General features: G+C 39.2%; 1 protein-coding gene and 1 long non-coding RNA gene across 2 annotated transcripts in view; both read left to right on the top strand.

The window, feature by feature from the left end:
- Positions 1 to 13,348, top strand: part of LOC146485503 (uncharacterized) — a 122,073-nt gene that overhangs the window by 24,214 nt on the left and 84,511 nt on the right. The gene's annotated exons all lie outside the window — the stretch shown is intronic.
- LOC146485504 (uncharacterized) lies at positions 1,724 to 3,146 on the top strand. Its single transcript, XR_014863411.1, has 2 exons — positions 1,724 to 1,773; positions 2,622 to 3,146. It is a non-coding gene; the product is annotated as an uncharacterized LOC146485504 (long non-coding RNA).

A 13,348-nucleotide genomic window follows, 5' to 3' on the forward strand; every position in this document is an offset into this window, starting at 1 on the left:
TTGCTAAGCCCCCTCAGTTGTTTTAGCCTTGCTACGGGCCTGCTAAAAAAGTTCATGAATGCCAACTCTCAAAATGTTTAATGTCAACTCCCGCTAAAATAGATCTAGAGGTCTTAAGGACGTCAAAACGTGGTGAGAACATCGGTCACGCTACTCGCCTGCGGCTCGTTGCGTACTTCTTTGTTCTCACCACGTTTTGACGTCATCTGTGCGTTATCAGAGTACAGACGCACGGCAAAATGGAATCTATTTGTTAAACAGTTGAACGGTTTGATACGTGGTGAAATTTAGGGGTGTGAGTGATGGTTTTGCCTCAAAAATTCGACGCGCTTCAAATGAGCTTGTTCTTTTCCAGATTGATATTTACATTTTTAATCTATCACTTGAAAACTTTTGAAACAACGTAGTGTTAATTGGCAAACACGACACCTCTGAGGGTACTAGGTCTATCAATCGCTCTTCCCAAAAAACACATGTACTACCAAATGGTGGGGAACAAACAGTGATGGAATATCTAAACATTCAGTGATTCTTATACCTTCGTTATATGTACAATGAACAGTATGAAATTCTCATTTTGATTGTTGTTGCGGAGTGATATTTAATAGACCCACGGTTTCTACATATACCCGGCCATCCCGCTACTGGTCTCCACAGACACATGGTCTCTTACCCAGCCCCCCTACTTGTCTTTAGAGACCCATGTTCTCTTGCCCCCAGCCCACCCCTCCCCTCCCCTTAGGGTATGGACTACGAATGACGTCTTTGAGAGGTGTAACCGGCGCACGTGATCAGAGTCTTGAGTCGAATCAGAGTGACTTGTCAATTAAGTTTTGCAAACTGTTTTGGCGAGTAGCTGAAAACACAGGGAAATTTTTGCAAGAAAGTATAACTTGTCTGATGAAAATCTGTCGACGTCCGTTGCAAGTGACCTCAACCAGGTTAAAAAAAAAGCTAGAATTTTGTGATGTGAACAGGAAGGAAGAATTTGTCGAAATGTGTTGTCCATAGAAATCCTGTAATGGCGAGTAATCGATTACAAATCGCAGTGAAGCGACTAACATGCTGTAATATTTTGGGGTCAGAAATTTCCATCGTGTCACGTTACTCGCAAACCGCTGGTAGCGTACTTCTTTGTTCTTGCCACATTTTGACGTAATCTGTGCGTCATCAGAGAACAGACGCACGTTAATTACATAACTAACGACGCAAAGACGGTTGTACGCTGTATTTATCGGCCGATATTTTCAGGAATTTTGATACATAGCAAATTACATGTGCTTGTCCTCACTGTTTTGTTGTTTTTGTTGTTGTTAGGTTTATCAGGGAGTCATTACTTTAATTTTGTTGCTAATACTTGTTTCAAACAATGGCTGCCATCGGTACTTTACGTTATTATTTAAATGCTCAAGCACTCTGTTCTTTGTAGTTGTAGTTAAAGATGGCAGTCCTTCTCCTGATGAATTGGAGGAAGTATCAGTGAGCATTGGCAAATCTTGGCGCGCGCTAGGACGTCGGCTAAAAATTGACAAAGCAAAGCTGGACGGGTTTGACCATTGCAAATGGGAGTTAAGTGAGAAAGCATATGAAATGTTGATGGAGTGGAAACAAAATGAAGGCTCAGATACAACGTACCGAGTTTTACATGAAGCATTGTGTCACAAATTCATAAATCGTACAGATTTAGCAGACAAAATCTGTCGTTAAGCTCAAGTTCCAGTTCTATGGCCAGCTACCCCTTGAATAATTTGTGTCCCACCGTTATTGCTAAAGGTTAGTCAGGTGATAATTTCGTGAGATACAATAGGGGTTAATAGTCACTGAGCAAAAGATAACAACTACCTGTTCCTTACTAAAGAGTTGTTAAAAAACATGAAGACAACAGTTTAAAACTGTAAATGGTTTGAACCCAAGAGTCATGCCAAGACTAGGTAAATTATTATCATCCGGGTGAGTGTAACTGATGAGAAGGTATGTTTGAGATGACATTGACTGTTTGGACGGAAGTAATCACCAAGGTTAAGATTCTGATGATCACGTTTGTTATCACCGCAAACTGCCCCTCTCACTACTACATTCACACAGCGATGATCATAATTTACCTAATTATGAGTCAATCATATTTTTTAAGTGAGACACGAGTATAAACAGACATCAATGAAAAATAAATGTAAATAATCGGAACAGAAACAGAGGAAAAGTCACTAACATAACCCTTGGGTTACTGTCACGTGCACGGTCATGCCACATAATTAATTCACTTTCCTTACTGTTCTTAGTTAGTAAAATAGAGGGCCACAGATACTTTTTAGTGCTGTTTAAATGAAGGACCTACTTACTAATTCCAAACTGAGACTCAGTTTTAAATTATTTACGTGCAGTACTAAGCAAATGACCTGGTGGATTCTCCTGGGAAGGGGACAGTCCTTTCCTTATCTAATTATTCACAAAGAAAGACCACTCTCACCCGAGCATGTCATCCGAGACAAATTAACAAGAAACGTTATTTCCAGACATGTACAACATCGTAAACATGCCAAGTCCCCGTGAAAATGTTATTTTAACACCTTTTCATTACTAGCTGCAAACTATTAACCTTTTGTTTATTTTTACCTCAACAGGAAACTAGCAAAGGTGTATTTCCTCCACTGGTCACATCTCAGTTTCAATTGAGAAGCTTTCCACTGTATTCTTTCAATTTAAATATGTCTAAGTAAACGTTTTCTTTCGCAGTCTCTTGATTTTTTTTTCTTGGAATATTCTTCCAACTTTAAAGCAAAATATGATCGTTATTATCAAACACAGGTTTTTGTTAGCATGATTAGGCTTTGATTTCAATTTTTTTAGTATTTTCATCAGCAAAATCATCACTTAAGTTTTCTGCTTGTCCAGTGAGTTTAAACGTTGACTGCCAGTAGCCCTAGCCGTAATGTTGTTGACTGTGAAGATTGTAAAGAAAGATTTGTTGATCTCAATCTGTTCTTTGTTGGTCAAATGACCGTCGGTAGTTTGTTAGTAAAATTACCTGGTTTGTCTACTTTTTGTCTGTCTCGTTGATGTCGTAATAAAGTTACTTGTGATGTACAGAAAGTTTTAGCAATTGTACAGTGGTGTTTGTTTCTAAGTTATTGAATCAGTTTACTTGAGTGATTCGTTGATTGTTGTACGCACTGTAACTCATTAAGCAAAGGTGCCGTCGATGCATTCTATTGTTTGTTTGTAATTGGCCACCATCTACTAACAGTTCACAATTCACGTGATTTCTGCTAAGGTGTTCGGAACGTCAGTCGAATGTGACCACAGATAGCCCTTCCAAGGACTAAATGCAGTCGGATCATCATATTTTGTCTACATACATGCTTAGCCTGGAAGGAATTATCGGTAATTTATTCTTCAACTCCACTCACTACATCAAACTAGTAATAATCAAAGATTAGGGAGTGCGTTCGATGATCTCGATCCCAGGCTCTCTCTCCTTTGCCAAGTTGGTGATGATGTCATCCGCCCCTGCAAAATCTGCGGGGGATGCAAGATACGCGTCCCAAGATCCATTCACTCATTCGTTGATCGATTGATTGCCCCATACAATCTCGACTCCAAACGCAATTCGGCGCGCATTATTTCTACGTCGCCACAACAAGTATGGATATGCTGCGATATACACTTAGTTATTTGTACATAGTATACAGTTGAGTGTTTGTACTGTAGGAAATGAATATCCTACCGAGTTCCGGCTTATCGTATTTTACCTTTTCTCACAGTTTTCTCCCGGTTCCTTAGGTTACATTGAACGATAAATGTCTTATCACATGAAGTATCGCTGGGTAATTTACTGTTTTTTTTTTTTTTGCTTTGTTTTTGTTTATGGCTTGCCCGCGAACAAAGCAAAACTCGTGAAAATATACAGCGACACTACACTCTGAAACAAATAATAGGATATATTTAATTTATGCACCACCAGACGAATGATTGTTATAAAGCATTTTATATCTTGGACCGTTGTTATTGAAGAACAGTTGGTGTAGTGTTCAAGAAAAACCTGGTAGATGGGGCGCGCACACATCCATTTTCGCCATATTTCTCGGCGAGTCGAAGCAGTTCCCACTGTTGAGATAATTTTGTCCACACACTATGTTCTAATACAGTCAGTCGAAGTATTTTTGACCAGTTAGTTGGCCTTTTTGTCTTAGCTAGTTGTAATCAGTTCATGTCCCTGAAAACGAGGGCTAACAATTTTCCAGCATATCTTGTCAAAAAGGGGTCATGAATTTTATTACAGATTTTGTTCGGAAATAGATCATGCTAGATTGTTCAACATTTTTTCTGATATTGTGACAGTTTTTTAACCTGTTCCTTTTCTAGAGAGCGACACAAAAAATAGGGAACTCAGAAAAGGTGAGCACACTTATGAGAGGAGGCGACGGGGCTAATATGTTAATTAATCAATAAGCTTTCCAACAAAAATCCCTCCCCTCCCCCTCCCCCGAAAAAATTATCGATTCGCTTAAGTGTTGATCCTCTCTTGGTGCTTAGTGTGACAGTAAGTGACAGTTATTTTTAAACCTGCTCCTTTCCTTAAAGGGCCCTAGTCAGCCACACCTTTGTTTTTGTTTATATGCGAGAGTTTGGCTATTAATTTTATTCGGAGCATGTCAAAATGAAAGAAATCACTGTGAAACTACTAAAGATAATGAAACATATTTTCAGGAACACATTTTACAGTTAAGCAATAAGAATTCGCTTCACCATGCAATATCAATAATTTCGATAGCATCGAAAATGGCGGAGGCTTAATTTTAAGAGCGACACAAAAAATAGGGAACTCAGAAAAGGTGAGCACACTTACGGGAGCTAGATCGAGAGGGCAACGGGGCTAATATGATTATTAATCAATAAGCTTTCGAACAAAAAATCCCTTCCCTCCCCTCCCCCTCCCCCTCCGCGTAAAAAAAAATCGATTCGCTAAACTGCTTATGTTTTGCATGTGCACTTGAAACGGCCATAGAATGCTAAAATGCTAAAGTTTTGGCGCGAAATGTGTAATGGCGGCCTGTTTGAGTAGCCTATCAGGGTCCGTGTTTAAATACACTCAATACAGGACATGTTTTCAGCAATGATGACTAAAAATGCGGCCGCGTTTTGAAAATAAATTGGAAATGATGTTTTTCCCCCTCAACTTTCCCTCCTTTTCCTTTGGCTTATTGCATATTATATTACCCGTCGTTGGGTATATTATAAAACAATTATGACAGCTTTAATTTGCATTGTGCGCGTTCTTGTCGATTTAAGATTACATGGAGACCATAGCCCAATTTCGATATATTAAAATACAGCCTGAAACTGAATAAACATCTCTGAGAGGCTCCGGGGAATAAACCAATATAAACTCTACAATTTGTTCCCAGGAGCCCCAAAGTAATGTTATTGTTTCAGGCTGAATTTAATATATCGAAATTGGGCAATTAACCTTCTAATTTGCCCCTGGCGGGGGTGGGGGCTGAGGCAGGCACATTCCTGGGGGATGATTTTCAGGATGTTTTTCTGTCCTGGACAGCATCTCATTTGTTCAAGTGTTTTGATCCCATGCGGGTTTGAAAGGACGGACGGAAGGGGGGGGGGGGAAGGTGTGGTTTGGAGGGGGGGAGGAGAGAGAGGGTCGATGACTTGTAATGTGCCCACGTGCACGAATGCTCTGAAAATCTCACTACCCCAATCTAAATAGGGTTAAGTAAGCAGAATATATCGAGTGTGACCCAGCCTTCGATGCCAGGCAAACGCAGTTCAAAATCTTTATCTACTTAACAAACAACGAGTACAGCATCATCTGCTACGATCTTGGACAGGGACCCAAAGTAAATCAGAGGTGGCTGTATTACAGTAATGGAACCCTGATATAACGATGTACCGAGGTAGAATGGCATCGTTACATCGAAGATCGTTGTATTTGGGTTCCACTGTTTAAACAGGTCATTAATCAGTGTTATGATGCAGCCACACCCGCCCCACCACCCGGATTTTTTAATAGCTCCTCTTTTGTTTGACTTGGATCAACGTTTCTGAACTTTGTTAAGGACGGTGCCTACTAATACCGAAGTATTTTTGTGCGGTTTATGACTATGCGAGAAAAGCAGATCTTAGCAAGGCCTATTGAAATCCAAAAAGAAAATTGGGGGTAACCACGCATTTTTCAGAGATAATTAAGCAATAATATCTCTAAAAAACGCCAAAATATAATGCAATGTATGGGATTTTTTCCTAAATTGAAGCTTAATTATCTCTGAAAAATGCACGGTTACCCCCAATTTTCTTTTGAGATACCAAAAGCATTTGGTAAGTTCTGTTTTATCCGTATAGTTTTAAACCGCGCAAAAATATTCCTGTATTAGTAGGCACCACCCATAGCAAACCCGAGTATCTCGCGATGCGCAGAACGTATGCGCAGTAACAATAGTAGGCACCGTCCTTAAAAGCCAAGTACAAAAGAAAAAACAAAAGAAAAGAAAGAAAGAAGGACAGAAATTGATTGCGTTCGACGTAGTGTGAGCGCACTCCTAATACAGATTGGAGTCGAGATTGTGTGGGACAACGTTGACTCAGTAAATGAATGGATCTAAGGACGAAGTATCTGGCAGCCACGCAGATTTTACAGGGGCGGATGACATCATCACCAACTTATCAAAGAGCCTGGGATAGAACAAACGCACTCTTTAATCATTGATTGTTACAAATTGTATCAAATAAAAATACCAGAAAATATACAACAGTTGACTGGGTTTGAAAAATACAAGCCACAATGCCTCCTCAAAAGAAGATGGAGTGGATAATATTCATATACAGATAACTATAACACATGCGTGATGCGATAAAAATCTCGCGTGACACTAATCTCGACTCCAGAGCTCTTCCCTTTTGCGCATGATTATATGACGTATCTAAGCCGAGCGGCTCTGGGGTCGAGAATAGCGTGACTTCACAATAATTTCCGTTTTCAGCGAATTGTTAAAGAAGTGCTTACCTCGCAGTTAGATTATTCGATCGCCGAGACTTTTAAATTGAGTTTCCCTTTTTAGTGGCAACAGCAGCTGTTAAGCGACGTCTGAAGAAATTGGTAAGTACACGCGTAATCTTCAGCACATTTGATAGCTGTTTGCGTTGGGCAACATGTTTGCATGAATCCGATCGACTTGAATGACGCCGATTATGTTGTTGGACTGGCTTCTCCTAGTTGTAACATGGGAAAAGTTACCTTCTCTCACGCAGAAATGACTAAAAGATTGTGTCTGCAGCGTTTGTCTTTTCACTGTTGCTCTCTCATTCGACATAGTATTGATTGTCGGTCGAGCCTCAAAGTATCAAATGTCTCAGCAATGTTATTTGCGTGAACTTGAAATTTCGAAGAATTGCTTCGCCAATTGCAGCTTATTCACCGGATTGTCAACATTTGAGCCCTTATTGCGTTTGTTACCATTTTGTGGTAACAAATGTAGGAATCAAAATAGGGGTTGAGAAAACAGTCAGACAGTCGGAAATCTTGGCTGATTTTCACATGCAAAGCAAATTGATTTCTGTCTAGCGCGAGACGTCAATTTATTTATGATGTTATACGATTGTTTTGACGGTTTCTGTTCATGGTTGTAGCGTTCTACAATTTTTAAACGTCAAAGTTTTATTTAAATGTTTCATTTTTAACGTGACTAAACGTTTTGTTAGTGATGAATTTCGTGTCTCAGTGGGCAAGTCAAGAAATTGGCGAATTTTTCTGTCTGTCAGCCACAGATCACCCAGGTATAACATTACTTTCGGCAAATACAAGATTTAAAACAAGACTAGACTAAAACTCTCAATTTTGGCAAGACATTAAAGGCAAGTTACTGAATGAGTATAAAATAAAGCGTCTCATGGTGTTGTTGTCTACCATCACATTCTCGGGAATTTAAATGCGTTTTCGTAGTTGCGTACAGTTTTTGGAGCCAGTCTATTAAAGTCTCTATGTTGTAGACGTGTTAATGTATTCATTGGCGATGAATAAATTTTATACATGTATACAAGAGCGAATTCTGACATATGTCTTGTTTACAAACTCTCTCGAACTCATTCTCCCATGAAATTATTTTATTTTGCCAGTCCGACTTAACGCCCTGAGAAAAGCATAACATACAAATGTTTTTATGAAAACCATTGAACAATTATCCGGCGAAATCGCGTGGAAATTCGCCTGATACTTACAGCCTGGTCGGCTAAAATCAGGCGATATTCCGCAAGATTGAGCAGGATAATTGTTTGATTATTCATCACATTGATAACAGAAAAGCTGGAGGCGACCTTTTTTTTTTTTTTTTGTTAAAAAAGAAACTTGAAACATTTGACCGCGTGCGGACGTGCATGAATGAAAGTGGCAGCTTTGTTCAAGTTTGAATGTAATCGAAAGCGTCGACCGAACTTGCATCAAAATTGAGTACTCGTCTAGTCCGCCAATCGCTCCGGCAAAAATTTCCACAAAGTTTTAGCCTCAAGAGCTGAAACCAAACAGTATTTTGAAGTTGCGAAGGATTTGTTGTGTCAGCTGGGCCGAGCTGAACAGATTGGAATTTGAAACTGGAAGCTTTTCAACAATTTCTCGGGTGAGTGTTTCTTTGTTTACTGCGGAAGCAATTTCACCATATTTCCTCGGTGTTTTGACGGGTGCCTTGTTGCTTGCAAAACCTCTGGATCTGTTATGATACTAAACGTTTTTTTTTTTTTTCAGCAAGGTCTAAACCTTCCAGTCTGATAGTAATTGCATTGTACTACCTCCATCTTTTTGTTTACCACGGAGAGAAAATTTCTTGAGGCACTTCATTTGCGATCTCGGTTTTCCTCAGGTGGTTTCTTCCATCTCTTCAAGACGAGTCGAGAACTCAGTCGGTTTAATTGTTGCGAGAACCAATCTAGAAAATACTTTTTGTAATTTCCAAGCCTTTGCTAGCTGAGAATACGGGACAATACAAGAGTCAAGCCATTTTTTTTTTTTGCGGAACTGTAAGCTTAATTTGCCGTTCATAAACAAAGTGATAAGAAGTAAAAGCTTTTGCACTAACGATTACAAATTTTGACAGCAAACTTGGTTGCTTTCTTTTTTTTTTATGAAACAGCATTATTAATAATTTGGTGTACTTGCGAGGTCGTTACTCTTTAAAAGCGCTCTGTCATTTTTCTTCCCGATAGACCAAATTACGTATATCGCAGGATATCTGTTACGTGCGGACGACGTATATTGAGTTCACTATGACCATATTTGGGCGGTGTTACAACTGAGATACACTAATTATGACTAAACTGGCTGTTTAGATTTTTTAATCCTATTCTTTCGACGCATCTTTCACAGTTTCACATTTCCACACTTTCACACTTCTACACTTCCAATATTGGAAGGAAATTATTTGAGTAATGGAAGTATATCAAATTATGCAATGCGTTGCCTTAATTATAACTAAACCGGCCCATTCTTTGTTGTTGTTGTTTATTCCATTCTGATGACGCGCTCAATGTTCTTCTACCCTATGTAAAAGCCAAAAAATTTCAACAAAAGAGATCTGATATCTGTTTGGTTTTATCTACACTCTTTATTGATGTTCATTGCGTGAGAAGTATGCCAGTTCAGCTCGCCTTCAAAGGGCTGATTTGTGTACCATTATTCCTTCTTTACTTCAAAAATTAATTTAAAATAGTTTGTATTTGTAATAAGAAGCCAAAAATCATTTCTGCTTCATTCAGAGCTATTGTAGCCGGGTAGCAGCGAGATCTGATTTTGGAGTTTCCTGGAAATTTTGCATAATTATTCTAATTATGCTGCTCGTGACGTCCGGCAGGTTCGATATGTCCTATAATCTCTCTATGTTACTTTAAAGTACATTTTATGCACTATATAAATATGTATGCTATGTTGATTTTTACCACAAAGGATGAGTATGAGAAGAATCTTTGTTAGTATGTCTATTTTTGTGGAAATAGATACCGCCCCCTTGGTAGCACCCAAGTGTATTGAATTAACCCTTCGGGTGGGGTAGGGAAAGAGGTTGTCTGCCCAGTGAAGCACGTCGGATACTCAGTAAGTGACGCGTGACCTTTCTAAATTTGCATCTTGTAGGGTGTCTACTGAGCTCAGCGCAATGGCGTCCTCGAAATGGATCCTATAAATTTTGTTATATAGTATTTCGAAAACAGTGAGTTTCTACTTTTTACAAGGTCAGAGACATTTGAATGTCATCGATAACTTCAGGTGACGGGAATTAATTCACTACGCGTGACTGTGGAACTCGTCCTGAGAATGTATAATGATTGTTGCTTTCATAAGCAAACTAAATTCACGCCGCACAAGTATGATCGTCATTGGTTTGCTTTTTTGTCTCAGGTATACATCGCTACCTCAAACACTGTTATATGTTCTGGTGAATACTTTATCGTCTTGAGAACGCTAAATAGCTAATATAGGACAATTTTGATAGAAAAGCGGAGCAAGTTTCTGGAAAGTGAGTAAGTGTCATTCTTTCTATTCTATGTTACATTTACCTAACACATAAAAATAATTATATGATAATTGTGTGTCAGTATCGCTTTTAGGAACTTCGTCAAGCAAAGTGACGCTGCCTGCTCTCAAGATAACGTATCCCTCAAAAAAGGATTTGATTTGCTAAAGGTGGCAATCATTATCTGAACGAAAGCAGGATCATGTTCTGCATGAGCACTTTTCAGACGGAGTGCTCTGTTTTGACGGGTGTGTTACTATAACGATCGTGATACAAACTATAGTCTTATCTTTGCGTTTGTGTTCCGATATTTTACATGATCCTAAACCATTAGCTACTCTTGAGACTCTTGATGTGAGAAGTCAAATAGTTTATGATTAATATGTAAGCGTTACTACGAGTGGGACGTGATGGCGAGACGATGGTTGAGAATTTGAGCGCTTCCGGTCAAATTCCGTACGAAATTGTATGTATTCCGAGATAAAAGATGAATTTCTTTGTTCCGTTTTGCCTCAACTTGTGATGAAACTGGCTCCTCGAGGGACTAACTCAGTCCTTAGCTATCCGCAGGGCCTACTTCGGTAAAACAGATCCTTTGATCAACTTTACAGCCGTGAGTTGTTTACCAATGACAAATAAGTTTGGAGGGATGGCGTGTGGCGGAATGACATAATTATGCAAAATACGTTATGCGAAAGACTTTCAGGAATAAATGAACTGACTGAAAAGCGTGCCCTGTTTTCGGGTCAATTTTTTAAGCGCAGGCTCTAGAATAACGAATGAACAAGAGATCGAGGATCAGAAAATACAAGCCTGGGAAAGAACTTGTCTGATCGTTTGTTATGAAGTAAAACTGAGATAGAAAAAAATCAGTAGCTGTATTTCGAAGGACTACCGCGACAAAATAAAACTGCATTATTGGATTCACAGTACATCCGCGATAAAACTTATTCGAGAGTTCCGCGTGAACTTAGGAAGCCCGGCATCTGTATGGCGTGTGATCCCCGCCAAAATTAATGTTATGGAATTTCCTATTGTCGAATAAATTTTGATGTATAAATTTCTTGTTCAGGAACCAAATTCTATTCCTCAATATAAAATTTGACAACACCGGATTGGATTCGTAAGTACTAAATTAAATCCTTTCATTGCAAATTCGATCCTTTGCATCAAATTAAGTAACACTAAATTCGATAACACCAAATTCGATTAAATGGAATTCGATCGCACCGAATTGGAATACACCAAATTCGATCACATCAAATATGAATAGTGCGCGCGCACGTAAAACACCGTATCCTACACATTCAAATTCTGGTACCCAGAGCCTAACCGCGCGAGCAAGCCTGGTTACATGGTAAGTAATTTATTTCCCGCGCAAAAGTAATTTATGCCATCAGTCCATGCTTTCGCAAATATGGCAGACGACGAGGACAACAACGAAAACGAAACCTTCGAAAACGCCATATCATTGCTCCGTCAAGCGGAATCATTACTCTCTGCTACTGCTAGGCGTCCTGGAAATAATGATACGCCACAAGTGATTGTGAGTTCATCTAATCAGACGAATGCGAGTAACAGATCAGTTGAGAACCTACAGAATCGTTCTCTTGCAAACTTCCGTGCCTTGTTCGCAAGGTACCCCGCTAGTACTGGCTCTCGATCTCGATCTGCAACACAAGCGCCGCCAAAAAGAGGGCAAATGGTCCGTTTGTAGCAAAAGAAACATGGACCCGTGATTTCTTTTGCAATTTTTTTTCATTTTTTTTAAATTTTTTTTTAAATAAATGCTAGTAGGTAGCACACAGCAACAGATCTTGTCAACTTCTTTATTCTCTCCTACCGGTTTCGTCTGATAACACAGACTTCGTCAGGGAGTTAGAACAAGATAGTGAGGGAACTTATTTTATACCTAATCATTGTAGTACAGATCACGTTCCAACAAGGGTGTGAACAGCGGAAAAAACACCCATGAAGCATTACGTGCAGGATATGACGGGAATCCTGCGTGACGCTGAAAATGCGCAATGTTTAATTTTGGGGCTCACGGATTTAACGCTGTCTAGATGATCTGAGCGACCGTTGCCATTTTCTAGTTCCCTAATAAGACTTGACAATAACTGGCGAATGAACACAGCCATTTGTTCTTGATCCGCCATTTTGTCACTTATGATGTATACCATGTAACCAGGCTTGCTCGCGCGGTTGAGCTCTGGGTACCAGAATTTGAATGTGTAGGATACGGTGTTTTACGTGCGCGCGCAGTATTTAAATTTGATGTGATCGAATTTGGTGTTTTCCAATTCGGTACGATCGAATTCCATGTAATCAAATTTGGTGTTATCGAATTTAGTGTTACTAAATTTGATGCAAAGGATCGAATTTGCAATGAAAGAATGTAATTTAGTACTTACGAATCCAATTTGGTATTGTCAAATTTTATATTGAGGAATGGAATTTGGTACCCGAACAAGAAATTTATACATCAAAATTTATTCGACAATAGGAAATTCCAAAACATTAATTTTGGCGGGGATCACACGCAATACATCTGAAGCACCAATGACTTTCCATAAAAATCCTGTTGGCAAGTTTAGTAAAATATCTTCCCTGGAAATAAAAGCTTTAAGAGCCTTTTTCTGTTCGGGGAAAAATTTATCCACACCAAACTCGTGGCAAACTTCAGAAACTTTCTCGACAGCACCCTGGAACCTCTCACGTCTTTCGCCACTTTGATTTCGCGTAATTGCATTCCTTAAGTTCCTGATATCTGAGAAAATGGTATTGCATCTAATTGGTGAAGAGAACAAAGACGCAATGACGTCAGGAATATGACCTCACAT

The sequence above is a fragment of the Pavona decussata genome, unplaced genomic scaffold (genome assembly GCF_977016875.1).
Source record: "Pavona decussata unplaced genomic scaffold, jaPavDecu1.1 SCAFFOLD_26, whole genome shotgun sequence".
In the NCBI taxonomy this organism is placed as follows: domain Eukaryota; kingdom Metazoa; phylum Cnidaria; class Anthozoa; order Scleractinia; family Agariciidae; genus Pavona; species Pavona decussata.